This window comes from Pistacia vera, unplaced genomic scaffold, assembly GCF_008641045.1.
Source record: "Pistacia vera cultivar Batoury unplaced genomic scaffold, PisVer_v2 Contig107, whole genome shotgun sequence".
Classification (NCBI taxonomy): domain Eukaryota; kingdom Viridiplantae; phylum Streptophyta; class Magnoliopsida; order Sapindales; family Anacardiaceae; genus Pistacia; species Pistacia vera.
In genome coordinates this window covers 135139-150369 of record NW_022195104.1, presented here as the reverse complement: position 1 = coordinate 150369, position 15231 = coordinate 135139, and positions in this window count along the sequence as shown.

The following is a 15231-nucleotide window of genomic DNA, read 5'->3' as shown; positions in this document are numbered from 1 at the left end:
TTAAATTAATTTATTCTACAATGAAAGCTAACACACCCCTAACCCATAAATACTATGTACCATATTTCCTTTGTGTCTACCGAATTGTCACTATATATAATTTTCATATGCACGACTGTTTGATTGGAAAAATGAACCTATCTCCTCTTAACAACAAATGCAAATGAACCGCAAAAGATTAAATCTTGAAACAATAGCGAGATTAAACAAAAACCATCCAAGGTGACACAAAGTAAATATTTCATTAAGTCATCGACATGATTAAAAGAGAAAAAATAGAAAATTGCAACAATTAAATCCAACATTTTTAAACTATTAATGCCCTAGAACTTGATGTATCATTCGAGATCTATTATTGGAAGGTGTAGACTAGGCTTCATTGAGTTCTTTAAAAGCGGTAGCATTGACAAGGGGGGACGGGTTCAGTAGGTCACTCGATGTTTACATCCCAAAATGTTTTATGCATCAAGAGGTAAGATCATCCATTCTTTCTTGAGCTCATCGAGTTGGTGCTTTCGATTTTGTACAATTTTTTTCAAACAGTTGGGAAACTAGTAGAGAAGGTGTTGGTGGATTCTTCCTTTAGTAGTGTTTGATCCATTGGTTGTCAAGAGAAGAAGAAAAATGATAAGGAAAATTGTTTGATTCGTGGACTTTATACTGCATTAGTGGATGTAAATATTATTTGCAGGGTGTGCATGTTGAGTTTTTTTTTTTCATCCTTACCCATAAAAGATTGGAGATTGGACATTAATTGAAGGATTTGTTGAAGTTTTCTTGGTATGACTGGCATGCTGAGGAAATTAAAGTGACGCATGAAGGAAAAAAAAAATGCCTACATGACAATAAATGACCATTGGAATTAATGAAGGATTTGTTGAATTTTTCTTGGTATGAATTGCATGCTAAAGAAATTAAAATGGACCGTGAAGGAAAAAATAAATGCTACTGACAATGAAAGACCAAGTGACTGGTTGAAGCTTTTTGTATTGTGTGTTTTGTTTAGTATTATATTGGATGTGGCTTCACTTTTAAACTTTAAATGTAATACTCTGCCATTAATTGGTAGAATTTATATAGCAAGTAGTAATTAGTAAGAAAGAAAATATTATATACATATACATATACATATAGCATCCCCAATTACTCTTCACCGTATGTAACTTAATAACAATCTTAAATTCAAGTAATTATTTGAAAGATGTAATAACTATGTATTAATTTAGCATGAAAATTGATCTCAAGTTATTCTAAAACAATAATGATAATTGACTTTGAAATTCATTGCATAATTTATTTACATTATGTGACTTGCTATATATGTAAATCCTAGAATTGATCACCAATCGCAAATCAATAAATTAGAATTTAGATCGAATAAAAAATGTTCTCGTGTTTTTGGCTATCAGGTCGATGGCGAAGAGCTTGATGAATTCGAAACTTGGTGGAGGTGGTAGAGAGTGGGAGAGGAGGTATTGGGAGTAGAGGAGAGTGATGGAAGAGAAGATTGCAGAAGAGAGATCTGTTTTGAAGAAGGGAGGTGAAAAAGAGAGAAAGTGTTTTCATCGAATAGGATTGGAAAATCAGAAACAGTATGATTTCTAGACATAGAAGGATATTTGGATAGGATTAATTTTCAGATAGGTGGGGTAAATAAGTAAACAACTGTTTTCCCATTTTTTAATCCAAATAGGAAGTTGAATAATGTTTCAATAATTTACCAACAGGCCCATAGATTTCCATTTGCCAATTGTGATGTCCGATTGTTTTGTTTTGATTGTGATTAAAATAGAGAGGTTGATAAATTGATGATGTAATATTAAATTTTATAAAAAGTTGAAGTGGGTACGTCTCTATAAACGTGATATTATTATATGGAGTTGTGTTTTGTTAAGACATGAAAGGATATTCATGAGAATTAAAAGAAAGTAATAATATATAACAGCTTGAATTATAATGAATTTCTATATGATATTGTCACTATATAAAAAGTCAATGCAATGCAAGACCTGATTTGTCTTTGGTTTTAGTTTAACATTAACTTTAACAGAGGGATTCACGTGAGGTGAAGGGGTAGGATCATTCAACAAGTTTATTAAGAGATGAGAACAAATTCAAAAATCAAAACCCAAACTCTAAGGCCCACTCCAAAACACACAGTAAGTGGATATTTGTACTTTTTATTTCTATGAATAAGTCTGGCAAAACATCAGAGTCTGACAACAAATTAATGTTTTAAGTCTTTAAGAAGACTGAAATAGCAATAGGGACTATCTCTTCATTTGTGTGTACAAAGTCCCTCAATATCTCGAAACCTTTCAATTTTAATTTGGACAAATCTTCCGTGCAACTCCATCTTTGCCCTTTTGCATGCCATACCACTTTTCTTACGTTATGCAATATTATAACAAACACGATATGCCTCCTATCCCTTTTTTGAAATTATAAAAGAGTAAACACCCAAAGTTTGTCCTAATGACACTTTCCAACCTAAAAAGTTTCAAAATACAATTTTACTATCCAAATATTATGTTCCGTTAACAATTTCTGTTAAATACAATAATATGCATTGTGAAGGCGAAAATACCCTTTACTATTTGACTTAAAAAGAAATTTTATTATTATTATTTGGAACGAAATTGACGGCAGGCAGTAGTGTTGTTTGGACGATGAAAGGCGAGCAAGTGGGCAGCAAGGTGGTAAGGGCTTTGTAGAGTGGAGGCCAATGAAGCAAGGGGTGGTGACGGCTTGGATTTTGGCCACCAGATTCGGCTGGAAGCAGTGAAACTCAAATTCAAACGACATCGGCAAACATTGGGAGCAATTAGGCAATAGTCAAAGGGTTTTTGGAGTATGGAAGTCAAGGAATTTGGTGGTGGTGAAGGGGCAAGCCAACGTCGCCAGTTTTAGTGGCGCTAGGAGCTCGTGCGAGTTGTCTTGCATGCTCTTTGGGCATGGCGCAAGGGCTTTGCATGCACGTTGGCTCGCTGGTGACTAGGGCTTTTCGTTGGGGCAATAGGTCGAACAGGTGGTTGTTGTAGATTTTCGCAAGTGTACGAAATCGTGCAAATAATAAAGTGTAAAATTACGGATATCGAACCCAAGGGAATTACTATTATCAATTACCAATAAACTATCCTATCACTATTTGATCAATCTAAATTGTATCAAGGAAAATCTAAACTAAATTAACAATTGAATTTAAAAAGAAAACTGAAAAGAGAACAATTAAAATAAACCTTTGGTTAAAAACAAGATGACTAGACCTAGGGTATAAACTCCACATCAACTCTTATTCATATGTATCGATCTCTCATACTAATTTTATTAAGCTCTTTCTACAGGTCAAACTCCCTGAATTTCCAATAACTTTTTCTCGAACAATTATCAAATTAACCCCTAATTACTAACCCGAATTATCTCTAATCAGATTTAAGCAATTGGAGATCATTATGCTCTATAGAGTTTACCAAAACCTCACAAGTCGTGATAGCCTATCTCTAACGTTCGCTTAACCTATGGTTTACTACCGTAGACCAACTAAGTATGATCTCTCGATCTCAACCTAGTCCATTAGTTCATTCAATTCTTGGGCCCTTAAGAATCAAAAGCATTAGGAATAATAGTAAAACTTAGGAAGAATTCTCAATAAAAGTTAATAATCAAAGATCAATACATAATCAAGAGATTGGGCTACATCTTAGCCCTAGAGAATAAATTTAGTTCATAATAAACATGAAAGAAACAATCATATTTATTAAAACAATCATCATGAGTTTATAAGAAAAGAACAAGGAAAACTTCTTTATATTGTGAATCAAAGCTCCAGAATTTCTGTTACTTCTCTTCTCTGCAGATTTTTCTCCCTTTCTTCTCACTAAAGAATCCTCTTAATAATGCTAAAAGACTTCTATTTATATCCCACAAGGGTTAGGGTTTTGTTTTTCCTTAATTCTATTTGATTTAGAACCCTTAACCCTATTCTCCTACCTAAAAATGGATAATAAGTTAGTAACTTCCGTGACTGTGCCGCGACACGGTGTTGCGGCATAGTAGCTACTGGAAAAAGTGTACCGCGGCACAGTAGTTGCTGCCCTTCTTTCCGCATCATTCCACTGTTCTTCAAAGATGATGATTTTTGAACTCGATAACGATGAAATTTGGAAAAGTGGTAAACATATGAAATGTAGCGTTTGAATCATCTTTCCAATGGTCCAAGAATTGTCTTAATCCGAGTTCTAAAGCTCAAGATATTCTCAAAATACTGAGGTATGCTCAAGCTGGAACGTAATCTAGAATCTTCTCTTTACTTCAACTTCCATAACTTCTTCAATTCAACTCCGATTCTTGATCCGTTTGTTTCCACTCGTCACTCATTGTGTTGCCAACATGATTCTTCATCCGAGCATAACATTTAAGTACTAGTAGCCTGAAAAACACTCAAAAATACCTGTGATCCCGTAAAAGATAATTATGAAAATATTAAACAACTTTACCAAATTAAGTCTAATTTGCTACAATTAATCCCCATAAATCACTAACTAAATGTGTATTTTCAAGCTCTTATCAGTGGTGGGCTTGGATGGAGCAGTGAGGTTGGAGAGATTGGGGAACAGTTGGCGACCAGAAAATCAACACAACAGCAACACGAACACTTCAAACAACAAACCACAATTCAACACCATAAAAAAAAAAAAACCAATGTTTTGCAAGGGATTGCGATCACAAAACGCGACTGTCTCACGATGGCGACTATAGGTCACAATGAGTGGGAGAGGCTAGTAAAGTGTGGAGTTTTTAAGAGGTGAGGAAGGGGATTTGTATGGTGGTAACAAGGGTGATTTTAGGTGTCTAAAACAGTCAGAATCTGGCCGTGAAACAGTGAGTTCACATGAAGATGCAGTGGTCGTCGACTGGCGATTAGAGATGGAAACATGGCCGACTTTTGTTTGTAGCCTTTTTCAATTTTAGAAATATTGAATGTTAATTGACCATCCTGCCTCTTACTTATAATGGATTTTTTACCATCCTACCTTTCTTTATAGCGAAATTTACTAACAGAATTGTGTTGTGAGTAGTAAAGTTGTATTTTAAAACTTTTTGGATGAGAAAGTGTCGTTAGGCCAAACCTTGGGTGAGAAATTAAAATGGTTTACTCATTATTAAACGACTGAAAGATCCCATATTTACCTATATCCATCGCTTTGTCTTCAACCATAGAATCATACAATATTCATATTACTAAGTGTTGTGCAACAATTTCATTCTTCACATCATTTCTTTTGCCTTCATCTGTATCGCTCTTTCTTTTTTTCTCCTATTACCAATCCTCTGTACATCTTTGTTTCCCCTTTTTCTGTATAAGATATTATTTCCATACTACATCAAGAATCAAGGGATGAAGTTAATGAGATTTTCTGCAACAATATCAAGCACTGTATCGGCAAAGCCTGCTAAAAATAATTGCTCAGAACCTTATCATTATGATAATTCTGAAGATCATAGGCAGGAGGCTCAAGAATTAATTCCATCTCTCGATTGGTTACATGTGAGTGATGAGACCAAACCCCAAGTCCAAGAGATTCCGTCTCTCCACAATTCTGAACAAGTGGAAGAAGGTAATGGATCATGGACTTGTGAGGAAGACTTGTGGCAAATTGTGAATATTCCAAGTTCTAGCATAAACGAAGAATATAAACCGGTATGTAAAAGTTTAATGTTCATTTCTAATAGAACATTATGTATGATATATATTTAGTGTTTCTGTAAGGTTTATCATCATTCATTTATTGTTCTACTGTCTGCAGTTCGACGAAACCTTGTCCTTCTAGAGGAAGAAAGAGAAAGAAAAAGAAAAGATAATGAAGAGTTGATAATTGGATGTTCAAACTTTTCTTTTTTTTCTTTTTCATTGTCCGGACGTTCTGAATTTTGATATTGGATCTGTGTTGATTTAAGTTTGTGAGTTTATATGGCTAACAGGAAAGGCATTGGAATCAATTATTAAATTCAAATTTGATATCAGACTATGAAAATTAACGTTTTGATTATTTACTTTAGCATTTGAAGAGGGGTTGAGCTGGAGTGATAAATTCAATTTCATCTCTACTACTAAGATTTGGCTTTATTATTATTATGGATTTCACGATTGGAAATGGAGAGGTCTTTGATCAATAATTGACTAAAACATGTATGAAAAGGTAATTGAAAACTTCCCCGTACAAAAAGAAAGGACTAAATTATATTTCATACAGCTTATTTACGCAATTACATATAATAATACAGAATCCGTTAAAAAGGATCAAATTTTAAGGCAAAATAAAGTTGACCAGTACTAAATTAGCCGCACTTTATGAGCACTAGAGAAATGCTTTGCAGCAGCCACCATGGCTGCCTCCGGGTTGGTGGGCGGTGCATCTTTTTTTCTCCTTTCATCACCTCAACCTGATATGCAGAAGAATGAAACTAGTGATGTAAAGAACGATGAATCTCTACGGCTCTCCTTCTTATGCTAACCCATTTTCCTTGTTTTAACTTTGACTTCTGTAATGTAATCAGATTGCAGAACACCAATTTTACAATGAAACAAGTTTCCAGACATTTCAAAGAGAATGTTTATTTGAATTCAGAGATATATGTACTCAAACTTCCTGAAGATTAATTTGCTTGGTCAGGTTAACTTAGTACAATATCTCTTATTATATAAATTATGAATTTCGTAGTGAAGAAGCAAAACTTTGTGTCCTTTGACCATGGCTGATCTCATCCTGGTTTCCGATATCATTTTCTGATGGTCAAGTTATGAAATTCCTAGAAATTTCATTACGTCTAACAAAATTATTTTAATAAAATTATTGACTCCACAATTCTTTTAAACAAATTATTCCATCTTTAAGCGTGTTTATATGTGATTTGACACAGCAAATTCACTAGTTATAAACTTATAATAGTAAATTCATTATGATGTTTAAAAAATATAATTTATAGGAAGATGTATATATTATTAGTATTGTTGTTGTTGTTAATTGTTATATATATATATATTATTATTATTATTGTTGTTGTTGTTAATTGTTATATATATATATATATATAGATATATATATTAATTATATAATATATGAAAGATAATCTTCTCTTATAACTCAAACGTGGCAATTGACAATTATGTCAACTTCCACGACACCTAAGACACTAGATGATCTTGATTAAATATCAACGGTTGTTTTTTAGGGATGAATGACTATTCCGTATTCCTTCATAAGGAACAATCATTCCTTATGAATGGGACAATCATTCCTTATGAATGAATGGTCGTTCGTCCCTAAGGAACAGTCGTTCGTCCCTAAGGAACCGCCGTTCGCATTTAATCAAAGTCGTCAATTGATGTGGTAGTGTCAACTCTGCTGCCACGTTAGAGTTGTAAGAGAAGATTGTGAGATTGAGTCGTATATGTAATATTTTTTATGTATGTATGTCTTTATGTAATAAAGTTATATGTAATCCGGTTTTAGTTGATTTCTCATTCTTCATTAATTGGTTATTTATTTTCATGTATACTTACAGAATATTTGAAGAGCCAAGAGATTGAAAACTTTGTTATGTACATATACACTTCAAGAATCTCACCTTATAGGCTTGTAATAGCTCTTGGTCATGTAAATGTTTTCTACTGATCTGTAATGGGGTAATATTTCATTTCTATTACAAAGATTTCACTTAATTATAACTGGATTTCATGATTAGAATCAGATGTTTCTTTGATTAATGTAGAAATAAGAGGTCTTCCATAAACTATTGACTCATTAAAAGCTAATAGAAGGTAAAGGAAAATTTTCATGAACAGATTGAACTGAAGTTCTTACATCTTATTGCATAATAACAATACGGAGTCCATCCTTGAAGGATCAAATCCTAAGGCAAAACTTGCCCCTAATTTGACACATAAGTTAAAGACGAAGCACGAAATATGAAAACCATAAACTTCACCAGTATGCAAATTAACAGACTAAATTAACGACACTTTTATGGAAAAAACCTTCTGTACAACGGATGTATGGCTGCTTTGGGCGCCATGGGTGGTGGTGCAGCTTTTCTGCTCTTTCTATCTTCGCGTCTGCCGGAGATACCCAAGAATGAAACAAATGATGTAAAGAAGGATGAGTCCCGGCTTTCTTTCTTATGATTACCCATTTTTCTTGTTTCAGTGGTTGTGTCTTTCTATTCAGATTAAACAACAACAACAAAACAGTGAATGATGTATTTGTGTGCTCAAATATCCTGGAGGTTTGCTTATATAAGATATTAATTAATTAATTAATTTCTTGATGAACAAGCTAAACTTTGTGTCCTCTGACCATGGCTGATCTTATCCATCTTAATTTCTATGAAACTTCATGAACCTAACAGTCTTTATGAGATTTCATAAACAAATTCACTCACCTTCAATCGTGTACATATGTAATTGGACTCTGGGCAGCTTCATTCAGTTATAATATAGTAAATTTTATGATGCTGAAGACCGCGTCAAACGAATATTTGATTGGACTTAGGGGTGACAATAGAAGCCCTAGTATAAATTCTTCAACAAGAAAGTAGTGGATTTGGTTTTCATGGATGGGCTTTGTAAAATGAATGTGATGTATCAATCCCAGACTAATATTCATGATATTGAATGCAATCTGTGTCTTTCCATTTTAGGTTTTGTTCCTATTGGGCTTTATTTTGTGTTTCTTTAGTAATAGATTTACTGATCTTATTTGTCTTTGTGTGTTGTTGGAGTTGTTATACATGGACTAAATTTGATCTTCAAGCCATGCCACTTCCAATGTTTCCATACAAGTTAAAACAAGCCTTCTAAGTTGTTACTTTCTCATATATGGGTTTATGATTTGAATGTTTATATTCATTTGACCATTTTTTTTTTTTTTTTAATGATCGGAGGTGTCAGAGCCAACGTACGTGCACCTCAACTAATTTCTTGGGACCTTAAAACTACTGGTTAGATAAGAGTTCCAGTGGCTATCTCTATTATCAACCGAGAAAAGACTCGAATTCAAGACCTCTTGAGTATTACATCCTAGAGTCTCTATTGAACCACTCAACCACCTAAAAATTGTTAATTTGTTTATCTTGAAATTCACTCTTGTTTTGTTCCTTAGTGAAGACAAACGCACTCACATGAATATATCTACAATGGTCTCCCATTTAGACATGGGATTTCCTTAGAATCACAGCAACATTTGAATATTTCTTTTAATAATTGTACCCTCATTATAACTTTTAAAAATACAAGTAATTTTAAATAAATAATTCTAGTAAAAAAATTACCTGTATCATATTTTTTGTGACATTTGGATTGTTGTTAATAAACCACTGAACATCTTATTAGTAATCATTATAATAGATTAAACTTTGGAGCACAGAATCTAGATAGGGATTTATTTAATCTATCATTAAATAAACGAAAATGTTTGTTGGATCAATTGATCTAGATCAAATAAGGATATATTTGACTTTTCATAGGATGATCCATGAATAAAATACCTATTTGCCTTAGGTGAATTAAGAAGAAAAAAAGTGCTTTAATAGTGAGACAAATCTCTCTCATCATTAAGTTGGGAAATTAAATTTCAAGGAGATATTTTCAAAATCTTGGATTTGTTGTAAAATATTGAATTTGTTACCAAGAACATTTAAATATTATAATAAATTTATCTGAAATAAGTTTGAAAGTCTCCTTTTACTACAGCACAAACTACACACTTGTGTTTATCAATTTGAAATCATCCTGACATCCTTTTATTTATCAATTAAATTCATCAACATAATTGAGTGAATTTCTACTTCCTTTAGAACTCTGAGAGCAACGATGCTTTTTTTTTTTTAATAATTAAAATAAATTGCATTATGCAACGTTTAAGATATATCATTGGATTGAAAGAGATAAGACTAAGTATAAAATCTGATACAAAGATGAAATAGAATTAGTTAGCAAATACTTCAACTAGAATTTATTAAAAACGTGCGCCTTTAAGAATCTTATGAAATTATCTTATTTGAATCTCTTTTAACGTACTATAAGAACAAATGTATATGATGTGTGAGGATATCTTATAATTTTTTTTTTTATCTCTCTCAATTGTACTAGGCTTGTAATATAAGATCCTCTTATATTTTATTATGTTTTTCTCATTAAAATGTTTTAATAATTGATTTATTTATTCTTTCAAATACATGAATTACGAAGACTAATAATCGATGAAGAAATATATAATTAAAAAAAAAAATGAGTAGGCAAAATAGAAGTTTAGAAAATTAGAATAGATTGCGACATTACATCTAGATTTGTAAACAATATTTTCATTATCATAATATTTAAAGATGAAAAGCCTAAACCTAACAATAGACATTATTGTTAATATGCAATTTTCACATAACTATTATCATCAGCCATCACAACGTCATTAACCATGATTGTCTTCTTGTTCACATTTTAAGTTAATAATGCATGGATCGTGTGTTACATAGCCCAACTTTCTTTCTCATACTTAAATTAATTTCATTCTACAATGAAAGCTACACACACCCTAACCCATAAATACTATGTACCATATTTCCTTTTAGTGTCTATCCGTAATTGTCACTATATATATACTTTCATTATCGACGACTGTTTGATTGGAAAAATTGAACCTATCTCCATTCTTAACTAACAACAATGCAAATGAATCGCAAAAGATTAAATCTTGAAACAATAGCGAGATTAAACAAAAACCATCCATAGGTGACACAAAGTAAATATTTCATTAAGTCATCGACATGATTAAACGAAAGAAAAAATAGAAAATTGCAACAATTAAATCCAACATTTTTAAACTATTAATGCCCTAGAACTTGATGTATCATTCGAGATCTCAATTATTGGAAGGGCTGTAGACTAGGCTTCATTGAGTTCTTTAAAAGCATGGTAGCATTTGACAAGGGGGGACGGGTTCAGTAGAGTCACTCGAATGTTTTACATCCCAAAATGTTTTATGCATCAAGAGGTAAGATCATCCAGTTCTTTCTTGAGCTCATCGAGTTGGTGCTTTCCGATTTTGTACAATGTTTTCAAACCAGTTGGCGAAACTAGTAGAGAAGGTGTTGGTAGGATTCTTCCTTTAGTAGTGTTTGATCCATTGGGTTGTCAAGAGAAGAAGAAAAATGATAAAGGAAAATTGTTTGATTCGTGTGACTTTATACTGCATTACGTGGATGTAAATATTATTTGCAGGAGTTGTGCATGTTGAGTTTTTTTTTCATCCTTACCCATAAAATGATTGGAGATTGGACATTAATTGAAGGATTTGTTGAAGTTTTCTTGGTATGACTTGGCATGCTAGAGGAAATTAAAGTGCACGCATGAAGGAAAAAAAAAATGCCTACATGACAATAAATGACCATTGGACATTAATTGAAGGATTTGTTGAAGTTTTCTTGGTATGAATTGGCATGCTAAAGGAAATTAAAGTGGACTCGTGAAGGAAAAAAATAAATGGCTACGTGACAATAAATGACCAAGTGACGTGGTTGAAGCTTTTATGTATTGTGTGCTTTTGTTTAGTATTAGTATTGGATGTGGCTTCACTTTTTAAACTTTAAATGTAATACTCTTGCCATTAATTGGTAGGAATTTATATATAGCAAGTAGTAATTAGTAAGAATAGAAAATATTATATACATATACATATACATATAGCATCCTCCAATTATCTCTTCCACCGTATGTAACTTAATCAAAAAATCTTAAATTCAAGTAATTATTTGAAAGATGGTACATAATCTATGTATTTAAATTTTAAAGCCCCATGAAAATTTGATCTCAAGCGTTATTTCTATGGAAGACAATAATAATGATAATTTGACTTTGAAATTCAATGTGCATAAAATTTATTTAACATTATGTGACTTGCTATATATGTAAATCCTAGAATTTGAATCACCAGCAAATCGCAAATCAATAAAAATTAGAATTTTAGATCGAATAAAAAATGTTCTCGTGTTTTTGGCTATCGAGGTCGATGGCGAAGAGCTTGATGAATTCAGAAACTTCGGTGGAGGTGGTAGAGAGTGGGAGAGGAGGTATTTGGAGTAGAGGGAGAGTGATGGAAGAGAAGAATTGCAGAAGAGAGATCTGGTTTTGAAGAAGGGAGGTGAAAAAAGAAGAGAAAAGTGTTTTCGATCGAATAGGATTGGAAAATCAGAAACGAGTATGAGTTTCTAGACATAGAAGGATATTTGGATAGGATTAATTTTCAGATAGGTGGGTAAATAAGTAAACAAACTGTTTTCCCATTTTTTAATCCAAATAGGAAAGTTGAATAATGTTTCAAAATAATTTACCAAACAGGCCCATAGATTTCCATTTGCCAAATGTGATGTCTATTGCTGTTGCGGTGGCCCCACTAAATCTCCAAAAAAAAAGTTGAATTTTGTCCTGTGTCGCTTCTCTCCCAACCAAAAACATCCCACGATATTGTTTAATTCATTTGGACCCCAAGGATTCCGTGTCCCTATCTTGTCTTTGTTACGAGTGTGATAGGGAATTCCCAACAAATCCCTTTCTCTACCTCGCACTACAGGAATTTTCCCTTGTCTTTTAGGGATTTTTCCCCGCACAACGAGGACCAAACCAAGGAAAAGCTCCCCTTTCTGAAAGAATCCCCAAGCCGAGTCTGGTTGCCAAAAGGAAAGGGATGTCCAACTAATGAAAAGCAAAGGAGTTGCCTACTATGTACCTCAAGTCCAAATAAAGCCAACTCTATCTTAGCCTAAATTGAGAATGGCGATGACTTTGTCTTCAAAAAAGAGAAGGAGAAGGTTGGCATTATCTTTGCCCATGCCTTAAGGGCTAGACTAGAAGTTTTCCCAATCATCGCCCTAAACAGACATATATGGCGAACAATCTAAATTACTAACCTTACCATAAACATATGGGTCACACTCTCGAGATATGCTAAACTTTGAAGTCTTGTGAGGATAAGGAGTAGAGAGGTGAGAGAAGAGAAAAGAGAGGTTTAAGGAAAGACCAAGGGGAGAGGACAAAGGGGAAGGGCAGTTGTGATGTGGGATAAAGGTTGGGGGTGGAAAAAGTGGGATATATAGGGAAGACAATTCTATAAATATATAAATATATCAAAAGTTGTATGACAATTCACCAAACCCAAGGTGAGGTGGGGCGGGGAGACCTCTATCCCGGTCCCCAATTTTTTCAGGGAATCCCAGCCTCATTCACGGTGAAGTGGGGCGAGGTGGGGAAAAGACTCATTTCTACTTGAAACCATAAAATATACTAGAATGAGGAAGAGAAAAAATTTCAAGATTCAAGATCACATTAAAAAAACAAATAAATAATATTTAAAATATTCAGTTTTTCTTAGCCCACTCCAACTTTGTTTTCTAACAAGTGGAAAGAAGGGTGAATAGGAGTAAATATTAGAATAAAGTGGCTTCTAGGGTTTTTATTCTGGATCATTTCTTCAGGTAAGGTAATTGTTAAGAGCTGAAAATGGCTCTTGGTGAAATTTTCATTTCAACCTTATTTGATAGGTTTGGCTTCTCGTGAGTTGTTAGAGGTTGCTACTCAATGGAAAATTGATTCTGAACTGACGAATTTGAGATTATTAGTGTCAAAAATAGATGTTGTGATTAAAGACACAAAGGGAAAGCAAGTAAAGAAGATACAGTCGTGGAATTCTAAATTATTATTCTACCTTTTACTTTTCATTTATTTGTGGTTTATGTAAAATAGAAAAATCAATATAATCAATGTTTGTTTTGTTTTTGTCATTACTCATACTGTTCCTCTGTTTCATATAAGATAGTATAATGTCAAAGTGTTTTCATATCTTGTAATTTGTTGATGAATTTCTTTTATGAGTTTGTTATTTTTTTTTTTTTTTGGTTAATTATTAGTTCAATGTTTTGCTAATTATTTAAAAGCATTGCATTGTTGGCTCCATGGTAACTAATAAAAGACAGCCATTAAATTGAGGTATGATGAATTACAAGATTTGGCAGATGATGTATTAGATGAATTTGGCACTAAAATCTTAAGATTAAACCAAAGTGTGTTGACGAGTGCATACAGTCCCTTAAAACTGGTTATTATTGTCCTGAACTAGTAGTTAGTTGACAATATAAAGAAGATAATTGAGAGAATCAACAAAATTGCAAAAGAGATAGTGGAGCTTGGTTTGAGAGAAAATGTTGTAGAGAAGGCTACCAAACTGTGGTGAAGGTTACCCTAGATTTCTTTGGTAGTTGATCATGTCTTTGGAAAAGAAGAGGATAGCGAGAAGTTAATTGGTTTCTTGATAGAGGATATTGAAGCGGGAGTTAGTGTTGTTTGCTTAATAGGTCAATGCAATGTTGGCAAGACAACCTTGAGTCAGATTGTGTATAGTGATGAAAGGGTGAATAAAAATTTTAAACTCAAAGGGTGGACTTTTGTTTCAAGAATCTTTGATTTGGTAAAGGTTACAAAGACGATCCTAGAGTCGTTGGATAAACCGTGTTTTCATGTTATAAACCTAAAACCACTTCAACAGATTTTGAGAAGGAAGTTGGAGTCAAAAAAGTTTTTACTAGTTTTAAATGATTTATGGAATGAGAATTATGGTGAATGGGATGTTTTACGGCTTCCGTGCAGAGTTGGTGCATGTTACGTGCACTTGAAATAAACGTAGTAACAAGACATTGAGCTTGGGATTGATGAATGGTGGTGTTAGATTGATTTTTTTTCTTGCTCCTCCCTATTGTGGTGAAGTAGAATTTGATAGAGAAAGGTGGGAAGAAAAATGAATAGAATGGTGATAGGTTTGCTTCGAGGGAAACTCATTTAGTGCATCGACTAGTAATCTCCTCTAACTAAAGGAAAAGTCAAACTGTTAGCTATTGCGGCCTCAACTTCAAAATTCAGTTAAAGTAAAAGTTGGTTGAATTGATTTAGTGCAGTGGTAGGCAATCTCCTCTAACTGAAAGCAAAATCAAACTATCAGCTATTAGGGCCCTCATCTTCAGAATTTAGTTCAAGTAAAAGTTGGCTGAATTGAAGCAAAACGAAATCCGAATGTTTCAAAGTATGTTATCTAACAACTGTATTTCATTTTTTTTAAGCCTCCGAAAAACAAATGACAATTTCTAGAAAATATGATATATTATTTCTTACTACTTGCTTACATTTATATA